This window comes from Macaca thibetana, chromosome 7 (assembly GCF_024542745.1).
Source record: "Macaca thibetana thibetana isolate TM-01 chromosome 7, ASM2454274v1, whole genome shotgun sequence".
Taxonomy (NCBI): Eukaryota; Metazoa; Chordata; class Mammalia; order Primates; family Cercopithecidae; genus Macaca; species Macaca thibetana.
In genome coordinates this window covers 3920688-3927853 of record NC_065584.1, presented here as the reverse complement: position 1 = coordinate 3927853, position 7166 = coordinate 3920688, and the positions used below count along the sequence as shown (strand labels likewise).

General features: G+C 63.3%; 2 protein-coding genes across 3 annotated transcripts in view; one reads left to right on the top strand and one right to left on the bottom strand.

Moving 5' to 3' along the window:
• Nucleotides 1-7166, bottom strand: part of CKB (creatine kinase B) — a 202401-nt gene that overhangs the window by 17489 nt on the left and 177746 nt on the right. The window lies entirely within an intron of this gene.
• Nucleotides 1-7166, top strand: part of LOC126959427 (cytochrome c oxidase assembly factor 8) — a 75411-nt gene that overhangs the window by 19990 nt on the left and 48255 nt on the right. The gene's annotated exons all lie outside the window — the stretch shown is intronic.

Here is a 7166-nt window from a genome sequence, read left to right as displayed (position 1 = left end):
TGAGTGACCCATCAGCAGGCCCCGATGATCAGCTCGAGTCAGCAGCACGGGCTCATCATGGGGCAAGGATTCACCAGAAACGCCCTCCCTGGCCCAGTGTGTACTCGCCTGGGCCTCAGATTTTCCCTGGAAATTCCTCCCCCCTCGCCCTGCTGTCCTGCACTGAGACAGTGGCACATGACTCCCGGCTGCCCACGCCCTGGAAGGTCCCAGGCCCTGGCCCTGACTCACCTGCTTGGAGAGTCCCAGTCCTGGGTACTGCCCTAGAGCCAGGGTTAAAGTCCCCTCCCTCAGGAAGCCCCAGGGTGTGAGCTGCTCCTGGGCCTCCCTCTGCCCCAACCATGCCTGCCTCAGGGCCCAGCCCCTCACCCAGGAGCCGCAGAGGGCTGGGCCCAACCAGGGCTGCACGGGTGGGGACCAGGACAGGATTTCTGAGTGGGCGGAGGGCAGCAGGCCACTGGGGGCACACCCTGTCTAGCAGAATGTGATGAGGCGGGGTTGCCCCTGAGGACCCAAGAGGCCCTCACCCCTGCAGTCTAGGTCTGGGGCTGTCCCCCTTCCATTGCCCCCTCTGCCTCCATTGCGGCTTTGCTCTCTCCACCCACCGCCTCTGGCCCAGAAGATGGAGGGTAGGTGGGCTGCCAGGAGACCCGAGCCCCCCCCAACAGTCCACTGCACAGGTAGGGAAACTGAGGCACAAAGCTGCGACTCCGGAATCCTGGCCATAAGTGGTTCCCCAGTGCATGACCCTAGAGAGCAGAGTTTTCAGGCAGAGTCCTGGAAGGTTCCTCAGGAGACACCTGTGCAGGGGGACGTTGGAGAAGGGAGGGCAAGCCCTGCAGGTGGGGTGGGTGGTGCCCCAGAAGTGGTGGATGGAGAGGGTGCACCTCCAGCCTCTGGGCTGGCAAGTGCTGTTTCAAGAGCTGCTCTAAGCAGGGTGAGCGCTGGACTCAGTGCCCCCACAGCCTCGGGGCTGTAGGGCTCACACGCCAGCTTGGAGGGGCCCTGAGCAAGAGGGTCCCCAAAGAGGGGCCTGGCTCCTGATGCCCTCAGGAGGGAGGGAGCAACTGCCGGGCCTCACGCCCTGTCCTCACCAGCCACAGAGGGTGGGCGCTGTCACCAGCAGGCATGGGTTGAGTGCCTCCCACGTGCCAGCCCCTGCCCTTCAGGGCTCCCAGGAGCCAGACCCAGATCTGGGCACACAGTGCAGGGCGAGGTCTGGATGCGGGAGTGGCAGTGGTCTGGACCCTGTGTGGTAGGTCTGGGTCAGTGTGGGGTCGGGGAGTGGACGGGCCTTTCTGTCCCAGGGGCTCTGCGCACGGCCCGCTCCTGGACACTGGAACTGAGCCTTGAGAGAAGTCGCTTCCCGAGGTGGCCAACGGGTTGGTGGCAGACAGGCTGGGTGCCGGGGTGTGTGGACCCCAGAGCCAGTGGGTTGGGCCCTGCAACCCACTGTGGTTCATCAGTGAGCAAGGAGGGGCACATTGGGGCCAGCCTGCTGCCCTGCCCCAGCAGTGGCCTTGCCAGCCCACGGGCCCTCCCCACACGGAGCCTCCATGCCCAGGGGAGCCTGCGTGGCCCAGCCAGTCAGCCAGGACGAGGGCGTTTCAAAGTCAGGCTGCCTCCGAAGTGGTGGTGTTGGCGGGAGGGAATAACTGGCTCCCACCAGGCTGAGAATAGCTCAGAATTGGGTCACGCTCACCGAGATCTCCGGTCACAGCCTCCAGCCTTTGACAATAATCAGCTTTCTCCCTGACATCTGTCCCTTCAAAGAGGGGGCAGGCCGGTGCAGGCACTTCTAGAAGCAGCAAAGCAGAGGGGACGGGAGCGGGGAGGGGCATCCCCCCCTCCTGGCCCCCCATGGCAGGCCCCCTGCCTCCCTCCCGCCCACCCCATGCTCCCTTCCGTGCCTCAGGACCCACCAGCTTCCCGCACAGGGTCAGGTCAGGGAGCAAAGCACGGCAGTGTCCTCTGACAGATGAGGACACCGGCTGGGGGCTGCAGGGAGGGTGGTGCCTGTGCCTGGCCCTCCCGTGCTCTGGCAGCCATGCCCCTCAGCTCCTGAGACTCAGGGGCTTGCATGCCACTGCCCCAAGCCGCCCTCCTCTTGCTCCTCCCAGTCTGTCCTGGGCTCTTTTAACGTGGTTGAAGGGCATGGGTCAGAGCAGGCCGTCCTGCCCCGCCAGGCTTTTGGGGCCTTGTGTTTCCCCCAGCCCAGGACTTCACCCCATGTCTTGTTTCCTATCCATTTTCCCGTGTTGGGCCCTCCTCACCCCTTGAGAGGGCTGAGGTGGGTGCTGTCACAGGCCCTCAGAGCCCGCATCTGTGCCGTCACCTGCGTATGCTGCCACCAGGTGGGTGCTGAAGCCATCTTCGTAGCAACATAGGTGCCTCCTGCATAGAGTGATAGATATGCCTACCACATGCCAGGCACGCTGATTTTGGTTCTTTAATCTTTAAAAACCCACAAGGCAGTTCTTCTCGTGTTCCAGGTGACACCATTGCTAAACTTTAGTCACAGATATGTTCCTGAAGTGCCTGTGACACTGAGCATCTCAAGATGTGGCCCCTGGACTGCCTGCTCAGCATTGTCCCCACCCCACCCCTGCTGCTCAGCGTCATCCCCACCTCACCCTGCTGAGCCGGAACTCCAGGGCAGGGCCCAGGGTGCCCCCTTTCTCCAAGCCTCCAGGTGGCTCTGGTACTCAAATCTGAGAATCACTGCTGGAAGACCCGGGAGTCTTGCAAACATTTCTTTTTATTTCTTAAACAAAAACCCCCTTTATTAACTGAAGCGGCAGCTCTCTGGCAGCTTCCTGCACGCGGCCGGTTGATCCTCTGAGGCTGCGCGGTCAGCTGCAGCTCAGTTTCTCCCGGTGTGGCTGGACTGTCTGCTTCTGAGCCTCAGACCCTGTCGCTCCCTGCTGCTGCACTGCAAATGCCCTCGTGCTCCCAGAGAGAAACTGAGGCAGCAACAGCAGGTCGCTGTGCGCAGACCCCACGGGGCCCCAATTTGAATAAACCAGTGTCTTTTACAAAATAGGAAAGTTGGGAAGTTTGAAGCTTGAGTGGCTGTTTTGTGAGTTTAAGGCGTGGCCACATTTGCGGGCATGCTGACAAAGTGCTGGGGAATGACAGGGTGGCTGAGATCCAACTCTGAATAACAGGGCTGGGGAGGAAGGGGAGCAGACTTCAAACCAGGCTGGCCACAGACTCCTGGGAGCTGTGTGCAGGATTCTTCACACGATTCTGCTGGTGCATTTCTTTGACAATTTCCAAAAGTTTTTATTTTTAAAAAAAGGAGGCTGGGTGTGGTGGCTCATGCCTGAGGCCAAGATGAGAGGATCGCTTGAGCCCAGCCTGGGCAACACAGGGAAGTCCTGTCTCTACAAATAATTAAAAAATAAAAAAAGGAAAGATGCACCAGGCCAGTGGCCGGCACTGGTAGCTGGCAGGACCCAGCCTGTCACCCAGGGTGCTGGCACGGCAGACGCAGGCTGAATGTGGTCTGGGGCCTGGCCCCTGCCTGGAAGCCCTAGACCTGCAGAGACACAGGCCCTGGGGAGGAATGCAGGGCCAGCTGTGGGTGGGGGGCTGGCCATGGATGGGGTGGGGACAGTGGGGGCGACAGGCTTGTTGCTAAGCTACAGGCACAATGGACATTCCGGGTGCCCGGCAACGGGGAAGGAGACGCTTCTTGGAGGGGGAACCCTGAGGGGCCCAGGCCACACTTGTCCCTCAGCAATGCGCACACCCCCACCCTCAGGCCATTGAGACTCACTGGCTGCCTGGCCTCTCAGGGTAAAGGGCAGCCGCCCTCCTGGTGGGGCTTCAACACGCCCTGACGCCAGCCTCCACCCAGCTGGGGACCTGGTCGGAATGTGCCCTTGATGGCTCCTGCAACCCCGAGCCCTGGCCTGCTCACCTCCTCGTGGCCTCTGTCTTGGGGCCGCTTGTGCTCCCCGCCTCTCCTGCCTCTGACTGTGCCTGCCTGGCTGGTGCCCCCAAGTGCAGGCGTGGGGCCCTCGGAACAGGGCTTGGAGTTCTGGTAGAGCCTCCATCCCCTGCCACCCCTCTCCTGGCCCCAGACAGTAGCCCCTAGCCCTGCCAGCCAGGCTCTGCCAGAGTCACACTGCAGGGCCCCTGGCCCCTGTGGCTGTCTCTGTCCAGCCACCTCTGGAGGGTGTGTGCCACTCCTTCAGGCTCCACATCCCCCCTCCGTGGATGGCCTGCTAAGGAGCTCTGGGCCCAGCCGGTGGCCAGGAGGAGCGAGGCTAGGAGTTCACCGTGCCTGGCGGCCCTCCCCACCTCACAGACGGTTCCTGAGCGTCTGGGCACAGCGGCCAGCCCTTGCCCTTCCCCCACACATACCCTGTGTCCCTCAGCATCGCACTGGTTGGGCCTCAGCCCTGCCTCTTCCCCCAGCCCTGAGGGTAGAAGTCGGACCCCAGCTGCTGCCGAGGTCCTGGCTCAACCACACATTTCGTGTGCACAGTTCTTTCTGTCCTGGGTGGGCCAGGCGCACAATAGGCGCTCCGTGAACACATAGTGGAGCCCGCCAGGCAATGCCACCACCCTCTCATGCTCTCCGTCTCCGCTGCTGTTTGCATGGCTTTTGCCACCCTGGTCTCTGCCACCCAGTCCTTGCTGGCCTCACTGGGCCAACCCTTTGCCTCACACCAGGAGGTGTCCAGTGCCCTCTGGAGGGACGCCTCCTCTGTGCACTGCCTGGGGGAGGCAGGGAGGCGGGGCGGGGGCAGGTCCTAGCCCCACCACCCTGGGCGGGGCTTTGGCCAAAGGCCTTGCCCTCTCTGAGCCTCAGTGCCCTGCCCCGTCCCGGGGTACCCTCAGGAGCTCCCGAACTGGGCTCGTGGGAGTCTCCTTGGGGCTGGCATGGGAAGTGCCCAGGAGTGCCCCAGGCCTGCCAGCCCCTCACTCCACCATGTGCACGCTAGGGAGGTGTGGTTTTAGCAGCTGGTCCACACATCTGGATGGTTGCTCCCAGAGCCCATCTCACCAGGGTCAGACTGCCCAGGCAGCTCCTAACACCTCAGGTTCCCCACGCCTTCCTGCAGCTGCCATCCCCACCCCCAGAAGCTCGCCTGCCTCTCCTGAGGACCCAGGCAGACAGCTGGACACAGACCCTCCCCAGGGGAGGCGTCTGGAGGGGCCTGCCCCTCAACAGGTGTTGCCACTTGATCAGGAGCAAAGTCAGGGTTGGGGCTGCTCCTGCCCCTCCCCTGCTCTGTGCCCCCCGCTGCAATGGAAGCCTAGGCTCCTCCAAGGCTGAGCTGGGGCCCCTCAGCGTCTCTCCTGGGGACAAAGAGGCAGCTGCCAGCAGGGCGGGGCGGGGAGGGTGGCCTTTGTGCGCGCCGGGCCCCTCCTGGTGACCTCACCACCGGCCAGAGAAGGGCCCTTTCTTCCCAAAGGCAGCCGTTGGGAATCCGCCTGGGGACAAAGCCGCTGCCAGGCAGGGGACCAGCGAGTGGCTGGCTCCCCTGGTAGCATAAATTAGGGGGGGCTAGGGTGGGGGAGGGGATGGCAAGCACTTCTGTCCCTGGAAGAGGGTCACTTGGTGCAAACAGACAAGCAAGCTCCCAACTTACACGTGGGGTGCATGGGGCCACCCCTCCAAGCTTCATTCATTCATTCGGCCCATTCCTTCGTTCCACAGATGGCTGCTGGGCGCTGGCCCAAGAGGCTGTGTGAGGGCCTTGGGGACACAGGGGATGCATCTGGTGGATGAGGGAGCAGTGGGTGAGGGGCGGGGGTGCCCAGTCTGGAGAGGGAACTAGGACAGACGAGTCAGAGCTGCCCAGAAGCCCCAGGGCCTGGGTTGGGGCAGGCGGGAAGATCCATGCTGAGCACGGTCACCCAGCAGGGCAGTGGCCACAGCCGCCCAGCCCAAGTCCCAGGCCTCCAGGAGAGCTCAGGAAAATATTTGATTTTCAATGTGTGGTGTGGAGTGGCACCCACCCCCCATGTGTGGCCAAGGACTTCCTGTCCCGAGAGTCTGGGTGACCCACAAAGTGTCCTCACAGCCTTGCTGGCCCTCGGCCTGGCTTCCAGGCCCCCCGCAGGACACTGTCCCCCTCCCCCACCTCCCTGTCTCGAGACCTCGAGACCTGGGGTCCAGTGGCCCAGGGTGGCCAATGCAGAGCACAGTGTGGCCAGCATAGAGAGACAGGTGGCCTGAGAGTCCCACAGATGCCCAGTGCTACTCAGGCCCAGCTCCCAAGGCCTGTTCCTCTGCCTCCCAGGCCCTGGGCATGTGCTCCATCCCCAAGGCACTGAGCACATCAGGCCAGACCAGGTGGGCTTCCTGCAGGAGGAGGCAGCAGGCCCAGGTCAGGCTGGGTCTGGGAGGCAGGCACAGGGTGTGCTGGTCAGCAGGGCTCACTGCCAGGCCCAGGAGGTGTCCTGGCCATGCAGATGACAGAAGGCCGAGTGGGTAGGCCAGAGGGTGTGAAGGGCCTTGTCCTGTGAGCAGGGCATGCAAGCAGCTCCTGGCCTGTCCTCCAGCCTTGACACCTGAGGTCTGAGCTTGCCTTGCAGTCATCAGCAGAGCCAAGACTCCCGGATTTCCGGGGCTGGGAAAACTTCAAAGCCTTACAGAGCCACCAGGTCCACAGCTGCCCAGGGCAGGGGGCGCCTGCTGGGTGCTGGACCTCCCTGCACCCCGTCTTCATCCCCGTGTGTGGATGGGCAGGAGTGTCTGCAGGCCTGGGCCCCGGCCAGGAGGAGGCCTGAGGCTTCCGGGGCACCGAGCGACCACAGGCCAGGGTGTGTGGCTCCCCCAGGAGCCCCAGAGGCCCTGTGCCCCCTCCCCGGCGGTGGAGAGAGATGGGCGGGGGCGGTGTAAGTAGGCCAGTGCTTTGTGCAGCGTTGCCATGGCGCCACCGCCGCCTGTGCAGGATCCTCTGGGCGCGTTTCCAGAACGCAGAGCCTGCCAGTCGGCCCTCCCAGCCCTGGCCAGGCCCCATCCCAGTCGGGGGGCCTCAGAGCCTTCTCCACCCACAGGCTGCTGGGGGGCAGACTAATTGTCCCGCTTCGTTACACCCTCAAACCCCCAGCGCATACATGCTCACAGCCACACAGCACACACACATGCACACAGGAATGTGCACACGCTCACACATAAGTGTACACGTGCCACACGCAGGCAC